At 36.0% G+C, this 22,224-nt stretch overlaps 1 long non-coding RNA gene across 1 annotated transcript in view; it reads left to right on the top strand.

Moving 5' to 3' along the window:
* Nucleotides 1-17,716, top strand: part of LOC127845581 (uncharacterized) — a 478,937-nt gene extending 461,221 nt beyond the window's left edge. Inside the window, exons 2-9 of the long non-coding RNA XR_008033273.1 lie at nucleotides 5,068-5,129; nucleotides 7,642-7,703; nucleotides 9,379-9,429; nucleotides 10,213-10,274; nucleotides 11,950-12,011; nucleotides 12,786-12,847; nucleotides 15,359-15,420; nucleotides 17,098-17,716. This is a non-coding gene — a long non-coding RNA (uncharacterized LOC127845581). The remainder of the gene's footprint in view (nucleotides 1-5,067; nucleotides 5,130-7,641; nucleotides 7,704-9,378; nucleotides 9,430-10,212; nucleotides 10,275-11,949; nucleotides 12,012-12,785; nucleotides 12,848-15,358; nucleotides 15,421-17,097) is intronic.
* The last annotated feature ends 4,508 nt before the right edge of the window (nucleotides 17,717-22,224 follow it).

Here is a 22,224-nt window from a genome sequence, read left to right as displayed (position 1 = left end):
ACTGTTTGATTTTCGCTTTCAGTGGACCGATTTTGCATGTCGAGTCATTCACTATTCAACAAATGTTGTGTTTTTATGTTCCAATTATACCTTACTTTGTTGGACGCTGGAACGAACATTGGCGGTTATTTTTCCTCTGAAAATATCCGTCTGGTTTACCTTAACAAGAGTTTTAGCATCTATTGGAAGCTGTTTGCTGTTTAGTTTATTATTATCAATCCCATATTTGACTGAGATAAAAGATGGGTTTTCAAAAATTGATCCAACTACATCTAAATGCGAGTACTCTCAGTTTCTTTTATCTGTTTGGACCATTGTAGGGTCTATAATTCAAGCAGTTGTTCCTATACTGTTCATTGTAACCTGTAATATTATAATTATTGTGAATCTTGGCAAACGAACCAACGCCAGGCTTGAAATAACAACTAATTCAAACGTTATTCAGAGGAAAATTCAGGAACAACGAAAGATGACAATTATTCTACTCGTAGTCTCAATTACCTTCGTTGTTCTTCACATACCATACATTATAGCTATGGTTGTGCTTTACTTTATTCCCGATGAAAGCGTATTTAAAAGTCCTCAGGATTTTGCACAATTCCTTTTGTTAATGGACTTTTCCATGAGTATGACTTCAATTCATCACTGGGTTAATTTCTTCGTGTATATTTTGTCTGGACAGAAATATCGCAGAGCATTTAAAGACATGATTTCGAAATGCATGAAGCGCCCGTAATCTGGAAATCAGCTGCTTTCCTAGAAAGTTCGTTTATGAATCATATTAAATATATTGTTTTAATTTTCCGAACAATGATATAATGTTTTAATATACACCTTGTTATACGAGTATGAATTATGTATATTGTAACGTGTGTAAGTTGTAATATGTATAAGCTAAATGATTTTTCATAACATTTAATGAAATATGGTCATGTATGAATTATTCATTTATTATTCATTAATTTTCAAGACAAAGGGTAATGTTGTGCAAAACATTTTTACTTTATATTCTGAACACGCTTGCGACCTATATGGCTTCAATATGTAGCAAAAATAACAAGTTCATTTTAAATGACTCACACATATAAACAGTAAGAAATGTCAAGTTTTGATTGTGTTTTGAATAAGGCTAAGTAATTGCTCTAGTAATCTTTAGCTTATCATTTATTTATTGATCCAAACTATTTAAGCGAAGAACTATCAACCCATTAGTTACTGCTACTATCTATTTTACATTATTAATTAACCATCGCTTATTTCTATTGGGGAATTTGCTTTATGTATTAAAACTTCAAGTTCAACCACTGTAACTAGACAACAAATGTAAACTGAAGAAAAATGTTGTGACTACCTGTATTACAAGTGATTTAATATGTTTAAATGAGATATAAACATAGCATTATGTAAGTCCTAAACATTACACTTAAATATCGTTATGCGTAACGAATAAAAACTTATGTCAATGCATTGTTCATTTGCACTTACTTGTTCATAATTTAAACGGATGTTCCTTTAACATTTTTGTTGAAAACATATTCACGTATTAATAGATGTATTGGATGTATATATGTTTATATATTTGAAATTGTATGGTTTCGGTTTTCGTCAAAAACATAAGTATTTCTTGCGCTATGTATATGAACTAAAGAGATCTATATGTTTATAGTTCGGCTGTATTATATATAAATCTTGTATTCAATACTTTAAAAATTATTTACATGTTGTTTATGGGGCTTGGTATTGTGTTTTGATGATACTAATAAAGTATCTATACAAAAGCAGTTTGATTCAGAGGTATGTTTTAATGTTTCAATTTAATTAAATAATTGTTAATGTAAGCACGACAACGTAATTGTAGATTCAGTCTCTCGTAATTTACGAAGTGTCGCTTAATAGTCTGTAAAGTGTTGGTGTCACTGATTGAGAAGCTTAAAGTGATATTATGGGCATTTTTCACTGTTGAATTGAGCTGAAAAGAATTAACAAGTCAAAATAGTTAGTTAAAATGTGGTTACTGACCAATTATCTGCAACTCATCTTGCAACCAGTTGTTTATAAAAATTTATTTTATATTCGATATTTTACGTGACTGGTGAGTCCTGTAAGCCGAAATGATCCGTAAATCAAAATTGTGTCTTTGTTTCGTATGAAAGAATTTAGTATTACATCGTACATGCATGATCAGTCGTCAAACGAAAGTACGGTTGATATTCAAATGCATTATTTTCTCTTTCCGGGATATTGTTTTAGTATTTTGATGCTACATTAACAAATATAAGTGTATATGAAGTGAAAACACCAACAATAAACAACGGTTGCAATAGACGCCTATAAACTGTTAGATGCCCATAATATCACTTTAATATATAGTGGCCTTCATAATAATCCATCCAATAAATTGCATCACAATAACTCGACAATGTATATCGAATACAATTTACAAAGCAAAATGTGACTTAAATTGATAACTAAAAATACAGTTTTGCCGTGTCAAGCTGTCAAGATCCAGAAAGTCCTGCATTCGCATCGAATGTATCATTCAAATTCAATCCATTGTTGACATTAGCGGAGATTTAGTTAATAAATAACTCGTATATCCTAAATGACAGTTTCTAAACAGTCAAACACGCCGATGTATGCTGTAAGAAAGTTTTGACACGAGTGTGAAGATTCTCTCAAGGGCGCGGCCATTGTTGTATGACCTTGAGCGGTCCGTCTAAAATGCGTATATGACTCGTATCCGCGGATATGAACGAAAAGTGCGAATTATGAACGAATATAGGCAATATTTATGCGTTTTTTTGCAGTTTTGTTATGAACAAATCACTGTTGAATTAAAAATTCACAATATGTGATAAATATGTTAAGACTGCCTCAAAATAGAGCAATTTAATAAAAGCGGTGGTCTGACTGGTCGTTCATATTCGCGGATATTAATTAGGAGTTACTGAAATTAAAATGCAAATGAAACACGCTTTTAAATTCATTCGATCGAAACATTATACATTAGCGACGTGTATTTTTGTCACAGAACGATTTTCATATAACAAAAATAAAGGAAAATACATTGAGGCATGAACGACAACTCTGCTGGAGAATGGCACCAAAGCTAATCAGCGAGATATGCCGATAAGAAAATCGACACTATCTCAATCGGACTGGCTCGGTCTTTAACATAGCTCGCCATTGTGAAGAATTTGTCCATGGTTTGATAACTTAGACGATGCTGAAGCAGCATCGTCAAAAAGTAAAACAGTTTTTAAAAGCTCAATATGATATAATGACTCATTTAATTCACCGGTATTTCTTAAAAACATTTCTTATAGAGACTGTTTATACGTGTACATTTTATTTAACAGTGGTTTTGTTTATATGTACATCAATCGAAGCGAAGATTTACATGTTTCACTTAATGTTATGCATATTAATATTGTGGTAAATATAGATTTACATATTATAAGTTAATCAATATTTGCATATTTAGCGAAATGAACTTGTTAGATTAAGCACATGTTGACAAATAGTCAATCGCAATCATTACAAAATATCTTTTTTAAATATCACTTAATTAATAATTACTGCCGATGTCTCGAATGAACTCATGTATTCTTAGCAAAACGTGTCATAAAAGAAACAGAAAATCACCAAAACAGTATGATATCAAATTACATGTTTTTATGAAATTGGCGGCGAGCTATATATGAACACGAACGAGCAAGACTTTTCAAAATGCTTACAAAAACAATTATGTAATTCAAAACATCAAGTGAAACATGCATAAAACAATGAAACAAAACATGAAGCATGAATAATCAATACTCAACGCTCGATGAAAGACATGTCAAATGATTCTGTAAAGAGGGTAAATGTTATGGAAAAGACTGGAACAAACGACGATTTTAATATGCAGTATAACACAGAAATTGAAAAGTGTATCTTTATGTAAATATGTTTATTCAAAAGTACCTTCATTTCGACGAATATTACCGAGGCCGCGGTGGTTCTTATCAACATATTTTTTTATCGTGCGATTCGCCAGGGCGACATCAGGTTACAATTTTCTAAATCTTTTGGGAGTGCAATGCTTTACTCTTAAAAAACCTGAACATCATTTATAAGAAGACACAATTTTCTGTGTGGGCACTTGCCATGACTTTATTTTAGAATGTTTCTTTGTGCATGTGGTAGGGAAAACATTGATGTTTAACAGAAATTCACTCATTTGCTTGAAGGTTAAAGACTACATGAGACTTTGACAGATGGCGGGAAACCCTCATCCACTGGTACGAACCCGGTAAATTGATGGCTGTAAAACAGTGACCGCTGATTCGCATCGAGTTCTTTCTTGCAAAACGCATGACCCCCCTTTTTTATTGTCTAAATCATTGCGGCTTGGAATGCTCTTTAAGAAAAGGTATGGTTATGGGGGTCTCTATGCGCAAAAGTTTGACTTTATTTTTTGTTGAAGTTATTGCTTTTACATTGAATTTGTGTAGGAAATCTTTTGGTATATTGTAACCTAAACTAGCTTTAGGTAAAAATGAAATATCATCTGCAAGTGCAAAATATGACTGGGAAAGCTGATTTTTGGTCATTTCTTAACAAAAGAGAAGAAAATAAGTGCCTTAAATGCATGAATTCAGATAATTTGACCTGGACTAGTTGTTTTTCAAGTTGACCCCCCACCCTGATATACCCAAATAAGGGCTAAATTTGCTTTCCGACTTGAATTCAAAGGCATATTGGTTGACCGTGTAGCGTTAGTGTGCTACATGAAGTCAGAATTCAACGCCAGGGACTCCGTGATCCAGTAACGCAACAATAGCTTGTGCATAAAGCATGAACATTCAAACAGAGCCCCATTTTACCGACATGGAATGGCGGACATTTTTACAGTTTGGACAGTGCAGAAGACACTTTATTGAGGCAGTCTTCATTTTTAGTACAATCATGAACATAACAAGGTTTGTTACTTCATATTATTCATAGAAATACACTAAAAATACTTAAAAGCATGTTTTTTGCCATTTTTTATCTATTTTTTATTGGGAATTTTGACTTTTTCAGGTAGAGGAATGTCTGCGACTAAGCCGAGGGCCACTGGATAAGGGTTGTTGATGGCAAAACAGGTAATAATACTAAATTATTATCATGTACACAAGCAAATAAGCATATTTATGATGCTTAATGTGTTAAATACTGTCATAATCAGGTTTGTGGTCACTCAAACCCTTGCCGTCATGCAATTCCCCGTGCAGTTTGTATGGATAGTTCCGCGTCCTGACACGTAAAGCTTGTGCTTTGTTGGCAGCAGAAGTTGGCACTTAACAGGTTTATCCTTGTTCCTAAGCATGTATGCAGTGCATCTGAGTTGATATGCTACTTGTAACCCTACAATTAGCTTGTGTTTGGTATTGTTTTCTCACAATATGCTTACAGTCATGGTCCCGGCTTGAAAGGATGTGGCGTCCGACTTAAACATAGGATTGTTGTAGCAAGTGTCCCCTTCATCTTTTACCTTAGAGGGATCTTTTTTGACAAAATGTGGCACTTTCAGCAACCAGTTTAGTTTTTTATTTGGTACATGCTTCTCTCATTCAGTGATTTAAGGGAAGTATTGACCTTATTTGCTTGTCTTTGCATACAAAGGTGACATGGATCAATGATATTTGTTGTGTTGAGAATTCTGCGGGAAGCTGTGTCCCCAGAAGATGTACTAGAAACCTCTTTCAGGAAGCCTGCATTGATCTGAGCTGCCTTTCTGCCCCTGTTACTTCATAGAACTTCATTTCTAAGCTATAATGCTCTCCAACATATATGTATCTTGTTCATTTTAACCTTTCCTTTCAGTCTAAACCCCCAAAATGAGCATTTTTGTCTTTCGCTCAGTTATAAACGCCCATTTTGACCAGATTGCCACCATAAAAATAGTCAAAAGTACTTATTTTGTGCCCAAAATATGAAATTTTGTATTCTCTTGAACCTCTGAATGACAGCTGTCAGTGCATATTGACCATCTGCTGCAGTTTAAAGGCACCCATGGCATTTTATGCTAGAATATATCATTGGCGAATGGTAAATAAATGGGCTTCGAGCAACAAGGCGCTTTCAAGATTTCACACTTTTATTAGTGTGAAACAACAAGTTATAGGAAGCTTATTGATTTCTACACTTCAAAGTATCTTTGGTCTCTCATTTTTGCTTATTGGTTGTTTGTCTTGGATGAAATTGGATTTTTTTGCTTTGAAATCGACATTTTGGGGGGTATTTAAAACACACACACACACACAAAAGACATTATCAAAATTGCTAGGAGTGAAAATATCTAACAAGTTCATTCTTTCCCCACGCCGCATAAGCCCCACGTGCCTGTCCATATGGTTTGTTTTGGTATTTTGTTGCAGATATTGAACACAACAGCTTTAAATCTTAAAGGGACGTTTAAGCTTTAACAGGCCTTAAATCGCCTTCTTCGGACCAAAAACACCCGCATGTGAAAATGTGATCTAAAATGGCCAAATGGACAGATAATCCAGCCAAACTTAATATATTGGTGCAATATGAATAGGAAGATAATAATATGCAAGAAAAACACATTTTATTCAGAACATATTTTTCCTTTAGGTTACAATATACTAAATCTTTTGGGAGTGCAATGCTATACTCTTAAAAAACCTGAACATCATTTATAAGAAGACACAATTTTCTGTGTGGGCACTTGCCATGACTTTATTTTAGAATGTTTCTTTGTGCATGTGGTAGGGAAAACATTGATGTTTAACAGAAATTCACTCATTTGCTTGAAGGTTAAAGACTACATGAGACTTTGACAGATGGCGGGAAACCCTCATCCACTGGTACGAACCCGGTAAATTGATGGCTGTAAAACAGTGACCGCTGATTCGCATCGAGTTCTTTCTTGCAAAACGCATGACCCCCCTTTTTTATTGTCTAAATCATTGCGGCTTGGAATGCTCTTTAAGAAAAGGTATGGTTATGGGGGTCTCTATGCGCAAAAGTTTGACTTTATTTTTTGTTGAAGTTATTGCTTTTACATTGAATTTGTGTAGGAAATCTTTTGGTATATTGTAACCTAAACTAGCTTTAGGTAAAAATGAAATATCATCTGCAAGTGCAAAATATGACTGGGAAAGCTGATTTTTGGTCATTTCTTAACAAAAGAGAAGAAAATAAGTGCCTTAAATGCATGAATTCAGATAATTTGACCTGGACTAGTTGTTTTTCAAGTTGACCCCCCACCCTGATATACCCAAATAAGGGCTAAATTTGCTTTCCGACTTGAATTCAAAGGCATATTGGTTGACCGTGTAGCGTTAGTGTGCTACATGAAGTCAGAATTCAACGCCAGGGACTCCGTGATCCAGTAACGCAACAATAGCTTGTGCATAAAGCATGAACATTCAAACAGAGCCCCATTTTACCGACATGGAATGGCGGACATTTTTACAGTTTGGACAGTGCAGCAGACACTTTATTGAGGCAGTCTTCATTTTTAGTACAATCATGAACATAACAAGGTTTGTTACTTCATATTATTCATAGAAATACACTAAAAATACTTAAAAGCATGTTTTTTGCCATTTTTTATCTATTTTTTATTGGGAATTTTGACTTTTTCAGGTAGAGGAATGTCTGCGACTAAGCCGAGGGCCACTGGATAAGGGTTGTTGATGGCAAAACAGGTAATAATACTAAATTATTATCATGTACACAAGCAAATAAGCATATTTATGATGCTTAATGTGTTAAATACTGTCATAATCAGGTTTGTGGTCACTCAAACCCTTGCCGTCATGCAATTCCCCGTGCAGTTTGTATGGATAGTTCCGCGTCCTGACACGTAAAGCTTGTGCTTTGTTGGCAGCAGAAGTTGGCACTTAACAGGTTTATCCTTGTTCCTAAGCATGTATGCAGTGCATCTGAGTTGATATGCTACTTGTAACCCTACAATTAGCTTGTGTTTGGTATTGTTTTCTCACAATATGCTTACAGTCATGGTCCCGGCTTGAAAGGATGTGGCGTCCGACTTAAACATAGGATTGTTGTAGCAAGTGTCCCCTTCATCTTTTACCTTAGAGGGATCTTTTTTGACAAAATGTGGCACTTTCAGCAACCAGTTTAGTTTTTTATTTGGTACATGCTTCTCTCATTCAGTGATTTAAGGGAAGTATTGACCGTATTTGCTTGTCTTTGCATACAAAGGTGACATGGATCAATGATATTTGTTGTGTTGAGAATTCTGCGGGAAGCTGTGTCCCCAGAAGATGTACTAGAAACCTCTTTCAGGAAGCCTGCATTGATCTGAGCTGCCTTTCTGCCCCTGTTACTTCATAGAACTTCATTTCTAAGCTATAATGCTCTCCAACATATATGTATCTTGTTCATTTTAACCTTTCCTTTCAGTCTAAACCCCCAAAATGAGCATTTTTGTCTTTCGCTCAGTTATAAACGCCCATTTTGACCAGATTGCCACCATAAAAATAGTCAAAAGTACTTATTTTGTGCCCAAAATATGAAATTTTGTATTCTCTTGAACCTCTGAATGACAGCTGTCAGTGCATATTGACCATCTGCTGCAGTTTAAAGGCACCCATGGCATTTTATGCTAGAATATATCATTGGCGAATGGTAAATAAATGGGCTTCGAGCAACAAGGCGCTTTCAAGATTTCACACTTTTATTAGTGTGAAACAACAAGTTATAGGAAGCTTATTGATTTCTACACTTCAAAGTATCTTTGGTCTCTCATTTTTGCTTATTGGTTGTTTGTCTTGGATGAAATTGGATTTTTTTGCTTTGAAATCGACATTTTGGGGGGTATTTAAAAAACACACACACACAAAAAGACATTATCAAAATTGCTAGGAGTGAAAATATCTAACAAGTTCATTCTTTCCCCACCCCGCATAAGCCCCACGTGCCTGTCCATATGGTTTGTTTTGGTATTTTGTTGCAGATATTGAACACAACAGCTTTAAATCTTAAAGGGACGTTTAAGCTTTAACAGGCCTTAAATCGCCTTCTTCGGACCAAAAACACCCGCATGTGAAAATGTGATCTAAAATGGCCAAATGGACAGATAATCCAGCCAAACTTAATATATTGGTGCAATATGAATAGGAAGATAATAATATGCAAGAAAAACACATTTTATTCAGAACATATTTTTCCTTTAGGTTACAATATACTAAATCTTTTGGGAGTGCAATGCTATACTCTTAAAAACCTGAACATCATTTATAAGAAGACACAATTTTCTGTGTGGGCACTTGCCATGACTTTATTTTAGAATGTTTCTTTGTGCATGTGGTAGGGAAAACATTGATGTTTAACAGAAATTCACTCATTTGCTTGAAGGTTAAAGACTACATGAGACTTTGACAGATGGCGGGAAACCCTCATCCACTGGTACGAACCCGGTAAATTGATGGCTGTAAAACAGTGACCGCTGATTCGCATCGAGTTCTTTCTTGCAAAACGCATGACCCCCCTTTTTTATTGTCTAAATCATTGCGGCTTGGAATGCTCTTTAAGAAAAGGTATGGTTATGGGGGTCTCTATGCGCAAAAGTTTGACTTTATTTTTTGTTGAAGTTATTGCTTTTACATTGAATTTGTGTAGGAAATCTTTTGGTATATTGTAACCTAAACTAGCTTTAGGTAAAAATGAAATATCATCTGCAAGTGCAAAATATGACTGGGAAAGCTGATTTTTGGTCATTTCTTAACAAAAGAGAAGAAAATAAGTGCCTTAAATGCATGAATTCAGATAATTTGACCTGGACTAGTTGTTTTTCAAGTTGACCCCCCACCCTGATATACCCAAATAAGGGCTAAATTGCTTTCCGACTTGAATTCAAAGGCATATTGGTTGACCGTGTAGCGTTAGTGTGCTACATGAAGTCAGAATTCAACGCCAGGGACTCCGTGATCCAGTAACGCAACAATAGCTTGTGCATAAAGCATGAACATTCAAACAGAGCCCCATTTTACCGACATGGAATGGCGGACATTTTTACAGTTTGGACAGTGCAGCAGACACTTTATTGAGGCAGTCTTCATTTTTAGTACAATCATGAACATAACAAGGTTTGTTACTTCATATTATTCATAGAAATACACTAAAAATACTTAAAAGCATGTTTTTTGCCATTTTTTATCTATTTTTTATTGGGAATTTTGACTTTTTCAGGTAGAGGAATGTCTGCGACTAAGCCGAGGGCCACTGGATAAGGGTTGTTGATGGCAAAACAGGTAATAATACTAAATTATTATCATGTACACAAGCAAATAAGCATATTTATGATGCTTAATGTGTTAAATACTGTCATAATCAGGTTTGTGGTCACTCAAACCCTTGCCGTCATGCAATTCCCCGTGCAGTTTGTATGGATAGTTCCGCGTCCTGACACGTAAAGCTTGTGCTTTGTTGGCAGCAGAAGTTGGCACTTAACAGGTTTATCCTTGTTCCTAAGCATGTATGCAGTGCATCTGAGTTGATATGCTACTTGTAACCCTACAATTAGCTTGTGTTTGGTATTGTTTTCTCACAATATGCTTACAGTCATGGTCCCGGCTTGAAAGGATGTGGCGTCCGACTTAAACATAGGATTGTTGTAGCAAGTGTCCCCTTCATCTTTTACCTTAGAGGGATCTTTTTTGACAAAATGTGGCACTTTCAGCAACCAGTTTAGTTTTTTATTTGGTACATGCTTCTCTCATTCAGTGATTTAAGGGAAGTATTGACCTTATTTGCTTGTCTTTGCATACAAAGGTGACATGGATCAATGATATTTGTTGTGTTGAGAATTCTGCGGGAAGCTGTGTCCCCAGAAGATGTACTAGAAACCTCTTTCAGGAAGCCTGCATTGATCTGAGCTGCCTTTCTGCCCCTGTTACTTCATAGAACTTCATTTCTAAGCTATAATGCTCTCCAACATATATGTATCTTGTTCATTTTAACCTTTCCTTTCAGTCTAAACCCCCAAAATGAGCATTTTTGTCTTTCGCTCAGTTATAAACGCCCATTTTGACCAGATTGCCACCATAAAAATAGTCAAAAGTACTTATTTTGTGCCCAAAATATGAAATTTTGTATTCTCTTGAACCTCTGAATGACAGCTGTCAGTGCATATTGACCATCTGCTGCAGTTTAAAGGCACCCATGGCATTTTATGCTAGAATATATCATTGGCGAATGGTAAATAAATGGGCTTCGAGCAACAAGGCGCTTTCAAGATTTCACACTTTTATTAGTGTGAAACAACAAGTTATAGGAAGCTTATTGATTTCTACACTTCAAAGTATCTTTGGTCTCTCATTTTTGCTTATTGGTTGTTTGTCTTGGATGAAATTGGATTTTTTTGCTTTGAAATCGACATTTTGGGGGGTATTTAAAAAACACACACACACAAAAAGACATTATCAAAATTGCTAGGAGTGAAAATATCTAACAAGTTCATTCTTTCCCCACCCCGCATAAGCCCCACGTGCCTGTCCATATGGTTTGTTTTGGTATTTTGTTGCAGATATTGAACACAACAGCTTTAAATCTTAAAGGGACGTTTAAGCTTTAACAGGCCTTAAATCGCCTTCTTCGGACCAAAAACACCCGCATGTGAAAATGTGATCTAAAATGGCCAAATGGACAGATAATCCAGCCAAACTTAATATATTGGTGCAATATGAATAGGAAGATAATAATATGCAAGAAAAACACATTTTATTCAGAACATATTTTTCCTTTAGGTTACAATATACTAAATCTTTTGGGAGTGCAATGCTATACTCTTAAAAACCTGAACATCATTTATAAGAAGACACAATTTTCTGTGTGGGCACTTGCCATGACTTTATTTTAGAATGTTTCTTTGTGCATGTGGTAGGGAAAACATTGATGTTTAACAGAAATTCACTCATTTGCTTGAAGGTTAAAGACTACATGAGACTTTGACAGATGGCGGGAAACCCTCATCCACTGGTACGAACCCGGTAAATTGATGGCTGTAAAACAGTGACCGCTGATTCGCATCGAGTTCTTTCTTGCAAAACGCATGACCCCCCCTTTTTTATTGTCTAAATCATTGCGGCTTGGAATGCTCTTTAAGAAAAGGTATGGTTATGGGGGTCTCTATGCGCAAAAGTTTGACTTTATTTTTTGTTGAAGTTATTGCTTTTACATTGAATTTGTGTAGGAAATCTTTTGGTATATTGTAACCTAAACTAGCTTTAGGTAAAAATGAAATATCATCTGCAAGTGCAAAATATGACTGGGAAAGCTGATTTTTGGTCATTTCTTAACAAAAGAGAAGAAAATAAGTGCCTTAAATGCATGAATTCAGATAATTTGACCTGGACTAGTTGTTTTTCAAGTTGACCCCCCACCCTGATATACCCAAATAAGGGCTAAATTTGCTTTCCGACTTGAATTCAAAGGCATATTGGTTGACCGTGTAGCGTTAGTGTGCTACATGAAGTCAGAATTCAACGCCAGGGACTCCGTGATCCAGTAACGCAACAATAGCTTGTGCATAAAGCATGAACATTCAAACAGAGCCCCATTTTACCGACATGGAATGGCGGACATTTTTACAGTTTGGACAGTGCAGCAGACACTTTATTGAGGCAGTCTTCATTTTTAGTACAATCATGAACATAACAAGGTTTGTTACTTCATATTATTCATAGAAATACACTAAAAATACTTAAAAGCATGTTTTTTGCCATTTTTTATCTATTTTTTATTGGGAATTTTGACTTTTTCAGGTAGAGGAATGTCTGCGACTAAGCCGAGGGCCACTGGATAAGGGTTGTTGATGGCAAAACAGGTAATAATACTAAATTATTATCATGTACACAAGCAAATAAGCATATTTATGATGCTTAATGTGTTAAATACTGTCATAATCAGGTTTGTGGTCACTCAAACCCTTGCCGTCATGCAATTCCCCGTGCAGTTTGTATGGATAGTTCCGCGTCCTGACACGTAAAGCTTGTGCTTTGTTGGCAGCAGAAGTTGGCACTTAACAGGTTTATCCTTGTTCCTAAGCATGTATGCAGTGCATCTGAGTTGATATGCTACTTGTAACCCTACAATTAGCTTGTGTTTGGTATTGTTTTCTCACAATATGCTTACAGTCATGGTCCCGGCTTGAAAGGATGTGGCGTCCGACTTAAACATAGGATTGTTGTAGCAAGTGTCCCCTTCATCTTTTACCTTAGAGGGATCTTTTTTGACAAAATGTGGCACTTTCAGCAACCAGTTTAGTTTTTTATTTGGTACATGCTTCTCTCATTCAGTGATTTAAGGGAAGTATTGACCTTATTTGCTTGTCTTTGCATACAAAGGTGACATGGATCAATGATATTTGTTGTGTTGAGAATTCTGCGGGAAGCTGTGTCCCCAGAAGATGTACTAGAAACCTCTTTCAGGAAGCCTGCATTGATCTGAGCTGCCTTTCTGCCCCTGTTACTTCATAGAACTTCATTTCTAAGCTATAATGCTCTCCAACATATATGTATCTTGTTCATTTTAACCTTTCCTTTCAGTCTAAACCCCCAAAATGAGCATTTTTGTCTTTCGCTCAGTTATAAACGCCCATTTTGACCAGATTGCCACCATAAAAATAGTCAAAAGTACTTATTTTGTGCCCAAAATATGAAATTTTGTATTCTCTTGAACCTCTGAATGACAGCTGTCAGTGCATATTGACCATCTGCTGCAGTTTAAAGGCACCCATGGCATTTTATGCTAGAATATATCATTGGCGAATGGTAAATAAATGGGCTTCGAGCAACAAGGCGCTTTCAAGATTTCACACTTTTATTAGTGTGAAACAACAAGTTATAGGAAGCTTATTGATTTCTACACTTCAAAGTATCTTTGGTCTCTCATTTTTGCTTATTGGTTGTTTGTCTTGGATGAAATTGGATTTTTTTGCTTTGAAATCGACATTTTGGGGGGTATTTAAAAAACACACACACACAAAAAAGACATTATCAAAATTGCTAGGAGTGAAAATATCTAACAAGTTCATTCTTTCCCCACCCCGCATAAGCCCCACGTGCCTGTCCATATGGTTTGTTTTGGTATTTTGTTGCAGATATTGAACACAACAGCTTTAAATCTTAAAGGGACGTTTAAGCTTTAACAGGCCTTAAATCGCCTTCTTCGGACCAAAAACACCCGCATGTGAAAATGTGATCTAAAATGGCCAAATGGACAGATAATCCAGCCAAACTTAATATATTGGTGCAATATGAATAGGAAGATAATAATATGCAAGAAAAACACATTTTATTCAGAACATATTTTTCCTTTAGGTTACAATATACTAAATCTTTTGGGAGTGCAATGCTATACTCTTAAAAAACCTGAACATCATTTATAAGAAGACACAATTTTCTGTGTGGGCACTTGCCATGACTTTATTTTAGAATGTTTCTTTGTGCATGTGGTAGGGAAAACATTGATGTTTAACAGAAATTCACTCATTTGCTTGAAGGTTAAAGACTACATGAGACTTTGACAGATGGCGGGAAACCCTCATCCACTGGTACGAACCCGGTAAATTGATGGCTGTAAAACAGTGACCGCTGATTCGCATCGAGTTCTTTCTTGCAAAACGCATGACCCCCCTTTTTTATTGTCTAAATCATTGCGGCTTGGAATGCTCTTTAAGAAAAGGTATGGTTATGGGGGTCTCTATGCGCAAAAGTTTGACTTTATTTTTTGTTGAAGTTATTGCTTTTACATTGAATTTGTGTAGGAAATCTTTTGGTATATTGTAACCTAAACTAGCTTTAGGTAAAAATGAAATATCATCTGCAAGTGCAAAATATGACTGGGAAAGCTGATTTTTGGTCATTTCTTAACAAAAGAGAAGAAAATAAGTGCCTTAAATGCATGAATTCAGATAATTTGACCTGGAATAGTTGTTTTTCAAGTTGACCCCCCACCCTGATATACCCAAATAAGGGCTAAATTGCTTTCCGACTTGAATTCAAAGGCATATTGGTTGACCGTGTAGCGTTAGTGTGCTACATGAAGTCAGAATTCAACGCCAGGGACTCCGTGATCCAGTAACGCAACAATAGCTTGTGCATAAAGCATGAACATTCAAACAGAGCCCCATTTTACCGACATGGAATGGCGGACATTTTTACAGTTTGGACAGTGCAGCAGACACTTTATTGAGGCAGTCTTCATTTTTAGTACAATCATGAACATAACAAGGTTTGTTACTTCATATTATTCATAGAAATACACTAAAAATACTTAAAAGCATGTTTTTTGCCATTTTTTATCTATTTTTTATTGGGAATTTTGACTTTTTCAGGTAGAGGAATGTCTGCGACTAAGCCGAGGGCCACTGGATAAGGGTTGTTGATGGCAAAACAGGTAATAATACTAAATTATTATCATGTACACAAGCAAATAAGCATATTTATGATGCTTAATGTGTTAAATACTGTCATAATCAGGTTTGTGGTCACTCAAACCCTTGCCGTCATGCAATTCCCCGTGCAGTTTGTATGGATAGTTCCGCGTCCTGACACGTAAAGCTTGTGCTTTGTTGGCAGCAGAAGTTGGCACTTAACAGGTTTATCCTTGTTCCTAAGCATGTATGCAGTGCATCTGAGTTGATATGCTACTTGTAACCCTACAATTAGCTTGTGTTTGGTATTGTTTTCTCACAATATGCTTACAGTCATGGTCCCGGCTTGAAAGGATGTGGCGTCCGACTTAAACATAGGATTGTTGTAGCAAGTGTCCCCTTCATCTTTTACCTTAGAGGGATCTTTTTTGACAAAATGTGGCACTTTCAGCAACCAGTTTAGTTTTTTATTTGGTACATGCTTCTCTCATTCAGTGATTTAAGGGAAGTATTGACCTTATTTGCTTGTCTTTGCATACAAAGGTGACATGGATCAATGATATTTGTTGTGTTGAGAATTCTGCGGGAAGCTGTGTCCCCAGAAGATGTACTAGGAACCTCTTTCAGGAAGCCTGCATTGATCTGAGCTGCCTTTCTGCCCCTGTTACTTCATAGAACTTCATTTCTAAGCTATAATGCTCTCCAACATATATGTATCTTGTTCATTTTAACCTTTCCTTTCAGTCTAAACCCCCAAAATGAGCATTTTTGTCTTTCGCTCAGTTATAAACGCCCATTTTGACCAGATTGCCACCATAAAAATAGTCAAAAGTACTTATTTTGTGCCCAAAATATGAAATTTTGTATTCTCTTGAACCTCTGAATGACAGCTGTCAGTGCATATTGACCATCTGCTGCAGTTTAAAGGCACCCATGGCATTTTATGCTAGAATATATCATTGGCGAATGGTAAATAAATGGGCTTCGAGCAACAAGGCGCTTTCAAGATTTCACACTTTTATTAGTGTGAAACAACAAGTTATAGGAAGCTTATTGATTTCTACACTTCAAAGTATCTTTGGTCTCTCATTTTTGCTTATTGGTTGTTTGTCTTGGATGAAATTGGATTTTTTTGCTTTGAAATTGACATTTTTGGGGGGTATTTAAAAAAACACACACACAAAAAAGACATTATCAAAATTGCTTGGAGTGAAAATATCTAACAAGTTCATTCTTTCCCCACCCCGCATAAGCCCCACGTGCCTGTCCATATGGTTTGTTTTGGTATTTTGTTGCAGATATTGAACACAACAGCTTTAAATCTTAAAGGGACGTTTAAGCTTTAACAGGCCTTAAATCGCCTTCTTCGGACCAAAAACACCCGCATGTGAAAATGTGATCTAAAATGGCCAAATGGACAGATAATCCAGCCAAACTTAATATATTGGTGCAATATGAATAGGAAGATAATAATATGCAAGAAAAACACATTTTATTCAGAACATATTTTTCCTTTAGGTTACAATATACTAAATCTTTTGGGAGTGCAATGCTATACTCTTTAAAAACCTGAACATCATTTATAAGAAGACACAATTTTCTGTGTGGGCACTTGCCATGACTTTATTTTAGAATGTTTCTTTGTGCATGTGGTAGGGAAAACATTGATGTTTAACAGAAATTCACTCATTTGCTTGAAGGTTAAAGACTACATGAGACTTTGACAGATGGCGGGAAACCCTCATCCACTGGTACGAACCCGGTAAATTGATGGCTGTAAAACAGTGACCGCTGATTCGCATCGAGTTCTTTCTTGCAAAACGCATGACCCCCCCTTTTTTATTGTCTAAATCATTGCGGCTTGGAATGCTCTTTAAGAAAAGGTATGGTTATGGGGGTCTCTATGCGCAAAAGTTTGACTTTATTTTTTGTTGAAGTTATTGCTTTTACATTGAATTTGTGTAGGAAATCTTTTGGTATATTGTAACCTAAACTAGCTTTAGGTAAAAATGAAATATCATCTGCAAGTGCAAAATATGACTGGGAAAGCTGATTTTTGGTCATTTCTTAACAAAAGAGAAGAAAATAAGTGCCTTAAATGCATGAATTCAGATAATTTGACCTGGAATAGTTGTTTTTCAAGTTGACCCCCCACCCTGATATACCCAAATAAGGGCTAAATTGCTTTCCGACTTGAATTCAAAGGCATATTGGTTGACCGTGTAGCGTTAGTGTGCTACATGAAGTCAGAATTCAACGCCAGGGACTCCGTGATCCAGTAACGCAACAATAGCTTGTGCATAAAGCATGAACATTCAAACAGAGCCCCATTTTCACCGACATGGAATGGCGGACATTTTTACAGTTTGGACAGTGGCAGCAGACACTTTATTGAGGCAGTCCTTCATTTTTAGTACAATCATGAACATAACAAGGTTTGTTACTTCATATTATTCATAGAAATACACTAAAAATACTTAAAAGCATGTTTTTTGCCATTTTTTATCTATTTTTTATTGGGAATTTTGACTTTTTCAGGTAGAGGAATGTCTGCGACTAAGCCGAGGGCCACTGGATAAGGGTTGTTGATGGCAAAACAGGTAATAATACTAAATTATTATCATGTACACAAGCAAATAAGCATATTTATGATGCTTAAGGTGTTAAATACTGTCATAATCAGGTTTGTGGTCACTCAAACCCTTGCCGTCATGCAATTCCCCGTGCAGTTTGTATGGATAGTTCCGCGTCCTGACACGTAAAGCTTGTGCTTTGTTGGCAGCAGAAGTTGGCACTTAACAGGTTTATCCTTGTTCCTAAGCATGTATGCAGTGCATCTGAGTTGATATGCTACTTGTAACCCTACAATTAGCTTGTGTTTGGTATTGTTTTCTCACAATATGCTTACAGTCATGGTCCCGGCTTGAAAGGATGTGGCGTCCGACTTAAACATAGGATTGTTGTAGCAAGTGTCCCCTTCATCTTTTACCTTAGAGGGATCTTTTTTGACAAAATGTGGCACTTTCAGCAACCAGTTTAGTTTTTTATTTGGTACATGCTTCTCTCATTCAGTGATTTAAGGGAAGTATTGACCTTATTTGCTTGTCTTTGCATACAAAGGTGACATGGATCAATGATATTTGTTGTGTTGAGAATTCTGCGGGAAGCTGTGTCCCCAGAAGATGTACTAGAACCTCTTTCAGGAAGCCTGCATTGATCTGAGCTGCCTTTCTGCCCCTGTTACTTCATAGAACTTCATTTCTAAGCTATAATGCTCTCCAACATATATGTATCTTGTTCATTTTAACCTTTCCTTTCAGTCTAAACCCCCAAAATGAGCATTTTTGTCTTTCGCTCAGTTATAAACGCCCATTTTGACCAGATTGCCACCATAAAAATAGTCAAAAGTACTTATTTTGTGCCCGAAATATGAAATTTTGTATTCTCTTGAACCTCTGAATGACAGCTGTCAGTGCATATTGACCATCTGCTGCAGTTTAAAGGCACCCATGGCATTTTATGCTAGAATATATCATTGGCGAATGGTAAATAAATGGGCTTCGAGCAACAAGGCGCTTTCAAGATTTCACACTTTTATTAGTGTGAAACAACAAGTTATAGGAAGCTTATTGATTTCTACACTTCAAAGTATCTTTGGTCTCTCATTTTTGCTTATTGGTTGTTTGTCTTGGATGAAATTGGATTTTTTTGCTTTGAAATCTGACATTTTTGGGGGGTATTTAAAAAAACACACACACAAAAAAGACATTATCAAAATTGCTAGGAGTGAAAATATCTAACAAGTTCATTCTTTCCCCACCCCGCATAAGCCCCACGTGCCTGTCCATATGGTTTGTTTTGGTATTTTGTTGCAGATATTGAACACAACAGCTTTAAATCTTAAAGGGACGTTTAAGCTTTAACAGGCCTTAAATCGCCTTCTTCGGACCAAAAACACCCGCATGTGAAAATGTGATCTAAAATGGCCAAATGGACAGATAATCCAGCCAAACTTAATATATTGGTGCAATATGAATAGGAAGATAATAATATGCAAGAAAAACACATTTTATTCAGAACATATTTTTCCTTTAGGTTACAATATACTAAATCTTTTGGGAGTGCAATGCTATACTCTTAAAAACCTGAACATCATTTATAAGAAGACACAATTTTCTGTGTGGGCACTTGCCATGACTTTATTTTAGAATGTTTCTTTGTGCATGTGGTAGGGAAAACATTGATGTTTAACAGAAATTCACTCATTTGCTTGAAGGTTAAAGACTACATGAGACTTTGACAGATGGCGGGAAACCCTCATCCACTGGTACGAACCCGGTAAATTGATGGCTGTAAAACAGTGACCGCTGATTCGCATCGAGTTCTTTCTTGCAAAACGCATGACCCCCCTTTTTTATTGTCTAAATCATTGCGGCTTGGAATGCTCTTTAAGAAAGGTATGGTTATGGGGGTCTCTATGCGCAAAAGTTTGACTTTATTTTTGTTGAAGTTATTGCTTTTACATTGAATTTGTGTAGGAAATCTTTTGGTATATTGTAACCTAAACTAGCTTTAGGTAAAAATGATGTATCGCGGCAAGGCAAATATCTTGGAAAGGTGACATTACATCACCTCTGTGTTCTCAGAAGGACTATTGTTTGAAAGCGTCATTTATTCATGATCATTCCAAACTTCACATTGAGGTTACAGTTACTAAACAATCTCTTACCCGACGGGCTAAATTGCATTCACTTGAATTAAAGAAAACATTCATACCATGTAGCTTATATGTCATAATTCAGAATTCAAAATTGATATGTTTTTTGATGTTAAGTAACCAACAAACATACATACGTCGAACATTCCTAACAGTCACTCAATAAAAAATTATGTTCAATTTTTACATTTGTGAAGTGCGTGGAATGATTCATCTTTAAATGGGCAATAAAATCGTTCCAAAGAGTTGCATTAAAACTCGCAAGTTTTTGCACGATTTATCGTACATTTAAATGTTATATTTCTTAAATAATGCATGCGATCTTAAATATCTAATCAAATATACATTGAATGCGTTTGTTCAGTTTTACCTATTTTTAGGCAAAATGGCAAGCTGAGCGTTTCGCAGAGTTGTATGTGAGAGCAAGGAACGACAATCTGCGTGGAGATTGGGCATGGACCTATACAAACAAAGGGATGCGCAATCTCGCGATATCCCGTTACAGTGCGCAAAATAAACCGGTGCCGAGATTTTATAATCTCGATCGATTGGTCCCTGCGATTGGGGCAGCGATAATGCGGCTACACGATATCGACTTGCGAGGTTTTCCTTATTTAGCGTGCTTTATCGGATTCAAATGATATTATGTAAATAAACAAGTACCTATTTGTTCAATTGTTACGTTGTTGACTCAAAACCAATCATTAATTAGTCTAATTATTACGCAGTATGTCGTACGGGGAACCAATTATCGGACCCTTTGATCTATCTATATATTGTGGCGTCCGTCAGGATGTTTTTTTTTTAGCTTTAAGGTATTATGTTCTTATAACAAGACGTGTAGCAGTTTAAATAATATATTTTTTTTAGTAGGTTAATATGTTATTGCAAAATTAGACAAGTTTGGTGGACACTTTCTCGGAAATACGTTACAAGTTATTTTTAGTTACCCAAGATGTTTTTACTCACTTTACTGCCCAGACAAGTGGAGCTACCAAGATGGAAGTTGTGCTGTCAAATTCAAATTCTAGCGCCCTTATATACTTTCTGGAAAGTGCCCACGTGACCTTAACTGACCAATGACCATATGACAGCCTGCCAGCATAATAACAATAAACCAATAGGATTCTGACAGCTCGGGAATCATCCAATCAGAATCCGTCAGCCTGAGCTGTCAGAATCCACAATGATGCTGGCAAATTCTGTGTCATAGCGGCCATGACAGGTCAGATTTATGCATAACATTTACATAATAATGCATAAATATGGCTTGTCAATAAACAACAGGATCGAAATGGAAACAATACACATAATACTAATAGTTCTGTTTGTGCAGTTAATAATTCGTGGTATTACGGAATAAGTCATGGAAATGAAATGGATTATTGTGTTAAAAGGATGTAAACAATGGACATTGCAAGCCTTACACGAATAACAAGGTAAGTGCAATTATCATCATCATCATCATAATCATTAGTAGTATAACAGTAAACAATAAAGCATTTAAGCATATAATGGGTGTGGGGGTGGGTCATTACAATCGCCCCACCTTTCTAAAATTAAAATTCTCCTGAATTTTGATAGCTCAAAAGCAAACGTCATGTGGTAGTTATCACATAAAATATACTGCAATTCAAACTTATTATAAGACTAACATTAATTAACAAACGAACATGAACATTAGAAACAGTTGGTAAGTAGTCGTTATCCAGTGCATATAACTTCCACCAAATACCATTACGCCGTACTTATTCACTCGGGGTAATAAGTCACACTAAGATATTTTCAATCTTACAAAGGTTCTTGTTTTGCATTCAATGGTTGTACACTACACAATCATTATGAAATAATTACCCACACAGTAACGTAATAGCGGTACATTCATATCGCAAATCCCTAGAAGGTTGGTGTGCACAGACAATCAAACTATTGATTTTAACTTGAACAGCACAACAATATCAGATAACAATACTGAACATAATAAATTTAAATTCGTTATAATTCGTGAATACGTTTACCAATTATCGATAATACAGTAACTATTATCAAATTTTAAACTTAACGCGTAATCACACAATTTAAGTTACCCCTCTGTTTCAGGTGTAATTTA

Source organism: Dreissena polymorpha, chromosome 1 (genome assembly GCF_020536995.1).
Source record: "Dreissena polymorpha isolate Duluth1 chromosome 1, UMN_Dpol_1.0, whole genome shotgun sequence".
NCBI classification, from domain to species: domain Eukaryota; kingdom Metazoa; phylum Mollusca; class Bivalvia; order Myida; family Dreissenidae; genus Dreissena; species Dreissena polymorpha.
Note: the sequence above shows the minus strand (reverse complement) of the source record. Positions and strands in the feature narration are given on the sequence as shown.